This window comes from Sciurus vulgaris (assembly GCF_902686455.1).
Source record: "Sciurus vulgaris genome assembly, chromosome: 2".
NCBI classification, from domain to species: domain Eukaryota; kingdom Metazoa; phylum Chordata; class Mammalia; order Rodentia; family Sciuridae; genus Sciurus; species Sciurus vulgaris.
The window spans coordinates 30,732,384-30,745,953 of record NC_136462.1 but is presented as its reverse complement, the minus strand read 5'-3'; the positions used below and the strand labels follow the sequence as shown (position 1 = coordinate 30,745,953).

General features: G+C 34.8%; 1 protein-coding gene across 22 annotated transcripts in view; it reads right to left on the bottom strand.

Annotated features, from left to right (window-relative positions):
• Window positions 1–13,570, bottom strand: part of NUMB (NUMB endocytic adaptor protein) — a 167,296-nt gene that overhangs the window by 14,825 nt on the left and 138,901 nt on the right. The gene's annotated exons all lie outside the window — the stretch shown is intronic.

Here is a 13,570-nt window from a genome sequence, read left to right as displayed (position 1 = left end):
ATCACATTCCATAAAGGGTAAAGAATTTATAACTAGATTCTTCACCCACTTAAAAAATCAACCAAGAAAACCAAGAGTCAGATAAATATTAAATATTAAATGCATAAGGAGTTACACCACAAGTAGCTTCTACAAATAGAGTAGAAAGTCAAAGGTAAGTCTAAATGCTGATCCTTCCACTATCCTCTGACCCTAATGTGAATAGTACGATCCTTGGTTACTTGAAATTTTCATATTAAAAATGGCAAGAAGTCTTCATTATTCTACTAGCCATCCTTAAAACATACTATTTATCCTCTCAAGTGTAACATAAAACTTTAGTTTTTAATTTGACATTAAATATATGGAGACATTTTGGAAACACAGGATAATTTAAAAACTAAGGGGAAAAAACCTCTTATTACATGAATTTTCTTTATGCCGGCTAAATTTTTTTTTCATACACAAGAATCATATGAGAACTGATATTGTATTTCTCCTATGATGGAATGCAATGGTAATTTAACAAAATCCTTCTCAACTGCTCGAAGGATACAAGCAAATAAGACAAAAGTAAAACAAAGGCCAAGAATAGGTATCGGATCATAATAGAAATACAGATCAAAAGGAAGCTGGTGCTAAGTTTGGAGCAGCAGCCTCTAGATGAGACAAGAGAATAAATACCCCAACTACCATTCTCCTCCACATGTGCCCAAAGCCAGAATCCTTGATAATGGGAGGCACAGTCTTATTTAAATGAACTGTTGTGGTCCACTCCTGAGGTTCACCAACACCACACATTTGATGAATGCTTATAATTTGTTAGCAAGAGAAAATACTTAAAAAGTTCATAGTCCAGAGAAAGGTGATACTTAGATAAACAAAAATACAGTAATAAATGTTATAGTAGAGCTGAAGACAAGGTCCAATATGCCAGACAGCAGGCACAGTCAAATCTATTTGTGGAACTGGAACAGGCTATTTCAGAACCTAGGTTCCGAAATAATTTTTCTTCATGCCCTAGTATGGGAGTAGGGATGTAGAGGCGTAATAAAGTGGACGCGCAAGGTAGAAGAATTGGAAGACCTGAAAGCAAACAACGCACAAGTCTGGGGCTCTGTAAATATTTCAAACTGCATGAAAGTAGGCTGAGTGAGTGAGGAATAGTGGGAGAAAAGTGGAAGGAAAGACTTCATCACGGAGGGCCTTGTATGCCTGCTAAGGATCTTTTGTGGGCAATTAGAAGCTATTGGAGCAAGTGAAACACAAAACAGATCTGCACCTTTAAAACAACTTTGGCAGCAATGTATGGGTTGGAAAGAGACAAAGGGAAGCAGGATGACTAAAAGATTGGATGTGTGACAAAATGAGGGTTGAGCTGTCTTGGCGATGGGTATGGAAATGAGAAGGCTTTAAATGGTAATATAAGGGAGGAGTTGAGCATTTTTTCTGAATTCCTAGATTGGGTAACTGGGTGGAGAGGGTACTATCAACAAAGAGAATAGAAGAGATGTAAAAGTCAGTTTGAGACGGGAAGTACAGGAACAATTCTTTAATCATTGAACATATGATTGAGCAAATCCCTGAAACATCAGAAAAGGAATGGATGGACAGACATGCACACTCCAGTCAGTTCTGTTTCTCTGGAGGACCCTGACTGATAAAGAAGTAAATATTAAACTAAAATGGTTGAGAAGTAAATGAAAGGCAAGAAGAATCTATGAGTATTAAATACTTCCTTTAAAAAGATTTTCTGTAAAAAGGAGGAGAGCTACAGGGCAATGGGTATAGGCAGAAGATCAAAGGAAGTCTGAGAGATGTGTGATAAACTAGCATGTTATACTAGATACAGAATAGGCTTTGGAGTAAGAGAAATAATAGTCTGAATTTTGTGCTGATATTCATAAGCTAAGCAAGTGATATAGCCCTCTGAGATTCAATTTCTTCATCTATAAAACATTTGCAAGTTAAATGTATTACAGATTACTTATAGTACCTAAAATTTAAATAGGGTAATAAATAATTGGTAGTCATTTATCATCATTAGATTACTATTGAAAAACTTAAAACTCCTCCCAATAGTAAAACTTCTTGAAAGAGTTACTTTCAACAATGGTGACAATTGATCATGTTTATACACTGAGTGGGAAAAGCCAGTACAAAGACGGAGACATGAGGCCCAGGAAAAAAAAAAAGAGTAATTCAGAAAACAAATTCCTCTAGGAGGCAGGATGGTATGGAGCTAGAATACAAGTTACAGATACGCAGAAGGGTGTCCTTTCTTCCATAATGGAGAGATGGCAAGAAAAAGAGTAGAGATGAAGACAGATTTATAAAGGAAGTGGCATGTTGGAGAATTACAATCCAAAGAAGCATAAATCTATTTGTAAAGGAGATGACATTAACTGCTTTACTTTGCTGGCGTGAGAAAGGAAGGATGGCAGTATGAAACAGTAAAGATTTAGAGTAGCAGTCCTAGGGGCAATATAGCATATAGTAACCAAGAACCAAGCTGTTGTCTGGTTCGACCAAGAGTAAGTTACTTAACTTAGCTATATTTCAGTTTTTACATCTGTATAATGATGTTAACAATTTCATTTATCTCATGAGAGAGTGATGATAAAATGAAAATGAGTTCATGTATGTAAAAGGTTTAGAACTAGGTTGGTCATACAATTTACTGTCCACAGTGGAACTCCTTTGAAAATGAAAAAGGGCACTATTAAAACCTACGAATGGTGTTATGTTGGGCTGTTCCAGGCAATCTGGGACCAAAAAAAAGGTCACCCCATCAACAAGGTTAACTGCCCATTTTTAACTAATACTTATGTAACATTTAATATTTTGCTGAAAGGTAAGTTCTCTGAGGACTTTGTTTCCCTCATCTGTATTGTTCTCTGCTGTATCCTAATCTTAAACAATGCTTGGAATGGAGTAGGAGTTTAAGAAGTATTTGTTGAAAGAAGAAATGTGCTAACTATCTGCTGTAAGAAATGGAAGATGGCTAGTCAACAAACACAGAAGGCTGCCAAGTGGCACTGAAAATCCTGCGTAAGACACTTGAGTTTTATCAATCTGTACGTTGTATAATTGTAGTCTGCAGTGTTCAGTATTTGAGGAAAGAGAGAGGACTACTTCAAGGTTGAAAGACTGAAGCTGAGAAAAATAAAAGGCCATTTTATAATGGGACTGTTTTCCAGTTAGCTTCCTTATAATATTCAGACAAATAGAACATATTCTTGGCCCAATTTTATGGTTATGAAAACTTTTGTGCCTTTTGAGATATGCCTTGGTATGGTATTGTACTAATGTATTAGTGAGAAGTTGTTTTTGTCATATTCATTGTCTCTGCTATTTCTAAATAGGGAAAGATAACATGAATTCTTTTTGTATTCATATATTTGAGTGCCAGTTCTGGAATGTCACTAGAATTTGCCTCATTACACTTACTTCAGTTAGGTACTGAGATATTAATATTCAAAGATGCTTATAGCTGATATTGTCTAGATTTTCTCTTAGATATTTTATAATAGCAACACTTCTGTATTATTTGTAAACTTTTAGAGTCTTTCATTCTGATAATATAAACTAAGATTCCTTGGCACTCTTAAGATAAAAGTCATGGAATCTAAAATTTTTTTGCTTTTGTTTACTTTAAAACTATCTACTTAAACCACTAATCCAAGGAGATCAGGTCAAAGTTGGCTAACTAAAGGGATGGGGGAAAACTAACTCAGAGTAAATATGAAATGCAGAACTACATACGTTTTAGTGGTATAAATACCCCTTTAGGGTAGCAGTGATAAAGTAAATGTAAGATATTAGCAATTATTTCATAACCACTATTCCAACATGTTTTTATTGTTTGTCCTAGTTATACGTGACAGAATTTTGATTCATTAGACACAAATGGAGTACAACTTTTCATTTCTACAGTTGTAGATGATGTAGAGTCACACCATTCGTGTACATGTACATGGGGTAATGATGTTTGTCTCATTCCACCATCTTCAACACATTCTATTTTAATAACAACTTTGAGTTTACAGGGGGAATTCATGCTGAGTAGTGTCAATGTCATGAAAAATTTCATAATAAAGATAAATTTGCTAATTCTTAAAAGAAAGAAAATGGATCTAACATGGATAGAACTTTTATAACTTAGAATTTAAACTAGTGAAAGCTAAACAGAAGAATCAAGTTAACCTATAAGTGAAAATGACAAATGAAGACACAACTTTCAAATAACCAGTCTATTCTTTAAATAGCTTAGAATTTAAAAATTATTATCTGCTTTAAACCCTTATTATGGGTAAATATAAATCAAAATAGCAGTTAAGCAAGCCCTGACACTGGAGAAAATGATAGCAGGTGAGTGGATTTGTTAAAAATTAGTAAATCAGGAAACTTGTATTGCAAGTAAGAGAAATACACAGGTAATCTTAACATAAAAAATGGTAAAGGAACATAAAATGGTTACAAAAATGACAAATAGTAAGTTAAGCGCAGTACACTGTAAGACCATTTTCTACTGTCCACAGTAAAATGCAACTGAAATCTCCAACTACTGGGCAGGGTTGTAGCTCAGTGGTTAAGTGCTTGCCTAGCACATGTGAGGCCCTGGGTTTGGTCCTCAGTATCACAGAAAAATAAAATAAAGGTATTGTATCCTTCTACAACTAAAAAAATATATTTAAAAACAAAAAGAAATATCCAACTACAACAAAGAACTGCTACCTATATTTCCAGAGTATGATTGTTTTTAAAAGGAGAAGTCACTTTTACAAAATAAATTGAAAAAAGATGAAGATAACAAAATGGTGATATTTTTGGTAGGCTTAAATAACTCTATATTTCTCTTTCATTTTACATATTGATGAAGAATACTGGGGAAAAATGAGTTGGAGGAGTGAGTTTCAAAAAATGTTTAAAACCAAGGATTGGTAAGCCTTTTTTGTGGAGGGCCAAATAGCAAATATTTTGGGTTTTATGGCCCACATAATCTCTATTGCAACTACTTAGGTCTTGCATTATAGTACAAATGCTACCACAGACAATAAGTAAACAAATGGGTGTGGATTTGTTCCCAAAAGACTTTATTTTCAAAAACAAATAGCGGGCCAGAGTCTGCTGACTTCTGATGCAAATCATCACAATTTTTAGAAAGTGATCATTAATTAAATTATTTTGGAAAGATAATTCATTATATTGAAACATTAGAGCTGTTTGAAATTGTGTCCCTGAATCCTGCTACCTCATTTTTTTTGACAAATGTATTTATATCCTATTATTTTAAACTGTGACTCACATTTTAGGTGCTGTTCAAATCTAAAATTCTATGATTCCCAAGATCACTATGGAGATAACTGATATAAACAGAAGTGATACTTAGAGGCAAGACAGCACCACTGGAGATATGATAGATAAGAGCAGAAAGGTTAAGCAGATGTCCTAATGTAAGCTAAAGCAAAGAAATGCTATAAAGAACAGGGATGCATAATTTGGCGTAGCTATGAACTATTCAGAAGCAACAGCATCAAATAAACCAATTTGAGTAGGAGGCCCAGAGCAAGTCACTCTTTCTGAGCAACAATGATTTGCATTTCCACTGTGCAAAGTTCTTTCAGCTACAAACCAAAGGTCTTCAAGGGTACCCAGTGTGTTAAGAATCACTGGTCAGTCTTTCTGTCACTTCTACACATAGAGATAATCCAGTCAATGACAGAGTAATAACTGTATATTAGCCAGGCAACTATGATACAGTATGCTATTTATTTATTTATTTATTTATGGTGCTGGGGATTGAACTCAGGGTCTTGTGCATGTGAGGCAAGCACACTACCAACTGAGCTGTATCCCCAGCCACCAGTGTGCCTTTTAATAAATGAACAAGAGACTTCTTTTACAGAGAACTTAGTTTCATTTTTTATTTTAAATTTGAAGACAGGCCTTGAAAGTCTATAATTTGGTATTTGAACTTCTGAACAGAATGGTGTAATGAATGAATACAATGAATATTCCCCAAAGCAGTGAATGGACAGAAACAAATTTTTTCTCAGCCATCTCTAATGGCTACTTCATTAAAAGTACAATAACTTTTAGTCTGGGACATTAAGGTACACTATTGGGGCTGGGGATATAGCTCAGTTGGTAGAGTGCTTGCCTCACAAGTACAAGGCCCTGGGTTCAATCCCTAGCACCGCAAAAAAAAAAAAAAAAAAAAAAAAAAAAGGTACACTATTTCCTGCAGTTTCTTAAATAAGAGGGGACACTTAAAGGCTATGGGGAAAAATAAGGGTAACAATATATCATGAGCCAAAGAGCAAAGATATTTTTAGAGGCAATTTAGCTCATTTAGTTTGCTAAATCAGTTTAACTGGGGTGAGGTATGGGAGAGACCTGGGGATTCTTCTAACATTAGGCTCTTATTTCAAATATATATATATAGAGAAAGAAATGTGCATGTGCCAGGGAAGTATATAAGAGCTAAAATGAAAAATTTACAGGTATCTCAAATTTGTTCAAAATCAAATTCATTATATCCCTTCTCATAACTCCACCATCCCCTTGGTCATCCATGTGTGAAACTTGAATTGCACCTTCTGTTTTCTTTTCCACATCCCTAAGCTGAATGCATTAAATGAGTGTGGAGCATTTTCCCTCTCATCCAATGCCCCTGGTAGTGTTGTTCCTTCTATCTGAAGACTCTTTCTTAACTGGAACTCATAGTTTTAAATCTTGGTCTTAGGTGTCACCTTCTAAAATAAAAGCTAGAATCACAACTTCTCATGTTCATTCTTCCTCTCTGTTCCAGTAGCACCTGTTATTGTTCAACAAATTGGTAGCCATTTCTTTAACACTATCTGACTCCTAAGGTGAACTTGAGAACAGTACATTTGTCATTTATTCATTTACTAAACTCAAATACTGTGGGGGAAACTATTATAGATCACATACTATTCTATGAACTGAAGATTCAGCAGTGAACAAAATAAGTGAAGACCCCTGTTCTCAGAGAGCTTATATTTTAGTTAGAAAGATAGAAACAAATAAGTAAAATATGTGGAATGACAAATGGTGATGAGAATAATAAAGTTAGGAAGGAAAACAGGGACATATCTGTATCTGTATGGAGAAGGGTGGTATTTAGATGTTAAAATATAATTGCCAAGAAAGTCCTCATTGAGATGGGGCTTTTGAGCAAAGAGAAGGAGACAGAGAAAGTGAGTCACACATAAATTGCTGGTGATGTGTGTTCTGAACGAGAGGTTATAGAGAATAGAAAGGCCTTAAAGTTGAAGTATATCTGGTGTTTAAGGAATTAGCAAGGAGGCTAGTGTAGCTTGAACATAGAGAGTAAGAGGGAGAGTAGGACCAGATAAGAGGAAAAAGGACAAAGGGGATTCATGTACAGTGCCCTTCAAGGTCTAAAAGGCCTTGCTTTTACTCTGATGTCAGGAGCCACTGGAGGATCTGGGACAGTGGGACAACACAACTGGACTTCTGTCTTAAAAAGATCACTCAGGCTCTCTTGAGAGGAGATGGTAGGGGGGCAATGACAACAGTTTGAGAATCAGGATGCTGCTGTAATGATTCATGTGAGAGGAGCAGCTGGTTTGGACCAGAGCAGTAATGGCATAGTTAGAAATGATTAGGCTACAGCAGACAGGACCTGCTAATCAACTGGATGTAAGTTTTAAGAGAAAGGAAAGTCAAGATCATTCGAAATTTTTGGCTGGAGAATAGGAAGATAGAGAGTTGCTGTATACCGAGATGGGTAAGACCAGGGGAGAACAGTTTTGGGAAAAGGGATCATAAATTTGGTTTGTGACATGTTGAAATATGAGATGCCTATTAGATATCAAAGTGGAAGTGAGTAATGATGATACCTAGCACTTATCTACTACAGGAAGCTGTTTTATACTTCACTTTTTAAAAAAATATATTTTTTAGTTGTAGATGGACAAAATACCTTTATTTATTTTTTTATGTGGTGCTGAGGATGGAACCTTGTGCCTCACATGTGCTAGGCAAGCACTCTACCACTGAGTTATGACCCCAGTCCCTTATGTTTCACTTTTATTTATTCATTTAATCTTTACATCAATCACATAAGGTAGATAATAGTCACAAAGCTTGTAAGTGCCTGGACTAGGATTAAATAGAAGTAATCTGCACTTTACTCCTATTATATTGTTTCTATGACAGAATACCACTATGGAGTTCAGAGAAGATGGTCGAAGATAAAAATTTCAAAACCATCAGTATACAGATAGTATTTAAAGTCATGACATTCAATGGGATCATCAGGGGAGAGGTGCAGGCAGAAAAGAGTCCACACTAGACTGAGAAGTAGGAAGGAAGAAGGATAAAGGAAGTCAGGAGGGTATGATCTCTTAACTCCAAATGAACAATGTTTCAAGGGGTATGAGGGATGGCTTATGTCAGATCCTGCTGATGGTCCAAGTAGGGTGACAGGCTCATTGGAATAATAATATAAAAGAAGACCTGACAAGAACAAGCAGCTCTGTTGGAGTGAAAAAGATGATTAAATGGGATCAATAAAAAGGATGGCAGAAACTGAAGGCACCAAGAAGAAACTTTTTAAAAAAAGACGTTTTGTTTTTATAATGATCCATGAAGGAAAGAAAACTGATATGGAGGAGAAAGCAGGTGTCGTTGTTAGAATAAGAGCAGACATACTAAGAATGTAGTGGAGAGTTGGCCTCAGTTAGGATCATACATTGAATAGAAGGGTAGGAAGTTGAAAACAATAGATTAAGAAACTGGAGGTTTAAGGAAAAAGAGGAGGCATGAAATAGTCACCTAAAAACAAGAGAGTAGTTGGATTAAGAAAAGAGAGATTGTCTTGTTCATCTTTGTAATGGATAGTGCAACCCCTAGCATGTTTTAAATACTATTACTTGAGGCTCGAGAACTACTGGGTTGTCATGAATGCTGTGAAAAAATATAAGATTGGTGTTTTTTTTTTTTTTTTCTTTTATGTAGAAAAGGTCAGTGATCAAGACCTTTAATATAACATTTGATCATGTCACAGGAAAAAAAAAAAGAAACTATCTTCTGATTACTTGTCTTTTGTTTTCATCCCCCCTAGGAATTCATCATAATGCACTTCAAAAGGAAAAGTAAACCAAATATTAAATATAATGTTTACCAATAAAATATAAGAGGTAAAATCTATACAAGAAAGATCATGAGAATTAAAAAAACAAAAAGGAAGAAAAAAAGGCAGATATTCCTCCATTTTAAAGAAAAGGATACATAAGGAAGTGAAGCACTAAGTTTAACTTCTCATAGAGGAAAAAATTTAGGAAATTTAAAATAGAATGCAGATGCGGTACCAAGTACCACACAATTTTTTGTTCTCAAGAATTAGGTGAAAAACAACATAATCATGCATTACCTTTTAACCAGGCATTCTTTAAAACAATCATTTTTAAAGATATCATTTAACAAATGCAAAAGAATACAAACTTTAAAAAGTATATTAACAATATATTAAGAGGATCTTCTAGTACAAATAATGTAATTTTTAAGGTGATTTTTATATAGTCAAAGTAAGTGACATAATAGCCCAGGGAGGATTTGCAACTCAAATGTCTACAATGTTAAAGGCAGGTAACAAAATGTGAGCGGCTGGGTGAGTGTAGGGGATAATGCAGGGATTGTGGTGAATAGGCAACCCAAGGGCACTGCTGCCACAGAGAAAGCCTGAGATTTGCCAGATTTTCTAATTCTTAAGAGGCTCATTTGAAAAAAAAAATTTTTTTAGTTGTAGATGGACACAATACCTTTATTTATTTATTTACTTTTCTGTGGTGCTGAGGATCTAGTCCAGTGCCTCACAAGTGCTACACAAGTGCTCTACCATGAGCTACAACCCCAGCCCCCAAAAGAGCCTCATTTTTCACATAAAAACTCTCCATGTTTAAAATATTTGCGACTAATTTCAAATTTATGAACTGTGTCCAGGCCATACAAATCCATGCTTGTGTAATTATTCAAGGTCTTGAGCTGTCTAGTGTCCTCTCATTAGATATTTCACCATTCATCCTAATTGAGATATACCCAAGGAAAGCAGTGGCTAAGACTTCTAAATGAGAGAATATCAACATGGAGTAGGTGAGAGAACTCTGTACCAAGTTTCAGAAAATCTTGGATTCAGTGTAAGTGCTGCCATTTAGTACTACATGAAACATATCTTTGAGCTTCTGTTCATTCATCTGTAAATTGTAATGTCATTAACTACTGTCTAATCCATTGCATTGTAAGTAGCAAATTAGAAAGTATGTCAAATCACATCATGAATCATAAAAGTTGATATAAGTAAATGGCTTAAAAAAAAACCCTAACAAAAGTAACCTAAGGACACTTTTCTCTTTGTTGGTCAGTTCCCTCAGAAAATGGGATTACAGATTATGCTCACAGGGTTATTCAAGTACATTAACATTATAAAATTCTTTTCTAATGTTAAGGGCCATGTAATTATCTAATAAAGACGTATTTGCTTAGTATGGTCAAGTACACTAATAAAATGTGCACAACTCTTTAGAGATTATTATGTATGACTTCATTAAAGAGTTGTGCATGTAATTTGATTTCCTAAGGCAATGAGCAATTTCATGTAGTTAGTTTGGAAAATGTTTACCTCAGGTCCTCTTTTGTTTGTTTTTAAATTTGTTTATAATACAGTTCTATAACAGACCAGATTTATTTGCCTCCTGTTGCTAAAGTTTCTGGAGGCACTGTTCCCATCAGTGGACGATGCGGCAACAGGGAAGGGACAGTGGTCAGGTCCAAGAGGTAACTTGGGGAAAAGAGGAACCAGCTCTCCTAGCTATCGGGGCTAATAGTTCTTTCATTTACCTACTTTTATGACAAAGTGTTCAGTGAAAGTGCTTCTTCATTACTGTTGTTCTGTTTATCCTGGACCATCAAACCATACAGATTCAAAGACAAAGTATCAAAATTTATGAGGAACTGTACTGGATACAAACTCTAGCATATATTGTATTCTATGAAGATTCTTCATTTTTGGCTTTCCTCAAACTGCCATTGATCTAGCACACTCAACAAATCAAGTCTCTTCACCAGCCTAGTTCTTGTAGACTACGATGGGGGTGAACTGAATCATGGCAGATTTAAATCCTCCAAATTAAACTTTTTCATTTATAAGCATATTTGTAGTTGGGAAATGAATTTGACCAAATTACATTGTGCACATGTAACAACAAATTCCACTAATATGCACCAATAAAAAAATTAGGGAGGGGGAAAGCTTATTCCTGAGCTGGGAGTGTAGCTCAGAGAGAAGAATCTTGCCTAGCATGCATGTGGTCCTGTGTTCTATCCCCCGCACTGAAAGAAAACAAAATAAAACCCAAAAACTTGTCCCCTAAAACAGTAACAAAAACACATTCCTGATAAAAGTATGAACAACTAATGCTTTTTTTCCACTTCTCTGAATGAAACCTTTGACTTATAATTTTTGAAACTGTATGCTAGAATAAAACTTCCCTGACATAATAAATTTCCCCCTAATAACATAAGAATTGATAGTCACATTTGTTCATGGATGCCATTATGGGACCACTTAGCATCTTTTAAGGAAATTTTGTGAAAGTCAATCTCACTAGTAGGATTTAAATATATCCAAATTTTAAAAATGTTAGTTTGAACCATTGAAAAAGATAATTATTTTTTCAAAGAATGGTAGAACAAGAGATTTATTATAAAAGGAAAATACACATTCAAACAATAGGAGTGTGGGAGACCAGAGTTGCCAAGATGATTTTTTAAAGCTTTAATAAAAAGGTAAATTGACTAAAGATAAAATTCAAAGTTAAATTATTTCTCTTTAAAAAGAAAGTTGGTTAGGTTTAGGGTTAGGGATAAGGAGGGTGGTAAGAATGGAGAAAGGAAGGACTGTACAGAGGGAAAAGAGGGGTGGGGGGGAAGGAAAAAATAACAGAATGAATCAAACAATATTGCCCTATGTAAATTTATGATTATCAATTAAAAAATAAAGAAAGAAAGAAAGAAAGAAAGTTGGAAAGTAACAGTGAGTTTCTAGGAAGCTCTTCATTTACTGATATCTTTTAAATTTCCTTGTAAATAATATGAAAACAGAGTAACTGTATAGCATAGTGGTTTAAGAGGTTCTGAAGTCAGATTATCTGGTTTCAAATTTGAGCTTCTACTGTTCATTGGATCTGTGAATTTAGGCAGGTAACTTGATCTCTATAAACCTCCGTTTTCTCATTCTACAACAGAACATTAATTTTAGGGTTAAATGATTAAATGAGATGATTCATAATTTTCTCTTACATACATAAATTCATCATGTGGCAAAAATGCAGTGCAAACAACAAGAACAATGTGACTCAGTTCAGTCACATAGTAGGTGCACCATACCCCCTTATATAAAGCAATGACTGTCCATCTTGGGAATTATTTTGAAATGAGGGCTAACTTTATTCCCTAATACTATGCTATAATCTTTAAAAATATGTACTATTAACATTGCTTTTCTATACAGCAATATTTTCTATTACCTAGACAAGGCTATTTTAACTACAACAGACAAAACAGATCACTAGGAAGATAACAGAAATCGTATGATAATTGTGATGATGTGGAATTGCTTTAAAAAATTCTACTCAGGAAAGAATAAATATTTCACAAAAATTTTCCTTAACAATTATAAAATTTTGTAATAGGTATAATACCAATTTATAATGCTATAAATGTCTACAGGAGTCTTTATAGATATGAATCCTATATATTAAACCATCAAACACACACACACATACACACATATGCAGTGTCGGGGATCATCAAACCCACAGTCTCATGTATGCTATGCAAGCTCTCTACCACTGAATAATATCTGGGAATATAGCTCAGAGTAGGGAGAATGCTCCTCGGTTCAATCCCCAGTACCATAATAAAACATTTTTAAAAAACTTTAAACAATGATACACTTAAGATAAAAAAAATGTTAAAAATATATTTACCTATTTGTACATTGCCACCCTAAGTATTCTTTTTGTTTTGTTTTGTAGTACCCAGGGCCTTATACATACTTTGTAAGAACAATACAACTAAGCTACATAATCAGCCCTGTATTCTTGATCTGAACATTAAACAATCATTACTAGGAAAACACCTACATTTATAACATTCCACATGACAAACATTTGGTAGATGAATAATTAAGACTAATTTTTGTTTTTTGGAGGGCAATAGTGGGGATTGAATTCAGGGGCACTCTACCACTAAGCTACATCCTCAGCCCTTTTCATTTTTTGAGACAGACTCTCACTAAGCTAAGTTGTTGAAGCTGGCCTCAAACTTGAGATCCTCCTGCCTCAGTCTCCTGAGTTGCTGGGATTAGAGATGTGCACCACTGCTGCCCTGTCAGATTTTCTTACATTAGCAACCCATATTAAAAATCAAAGCAGAGGGGCTGGGGAGATAGCTCAGTTGGTAGAGTGCTTGCCTTTCAAGCACTAAGCCCTGGGTTCAATCCCTAGCACCGCAAAAAAAAAAAAAAAAAAAAAAAAAAAAA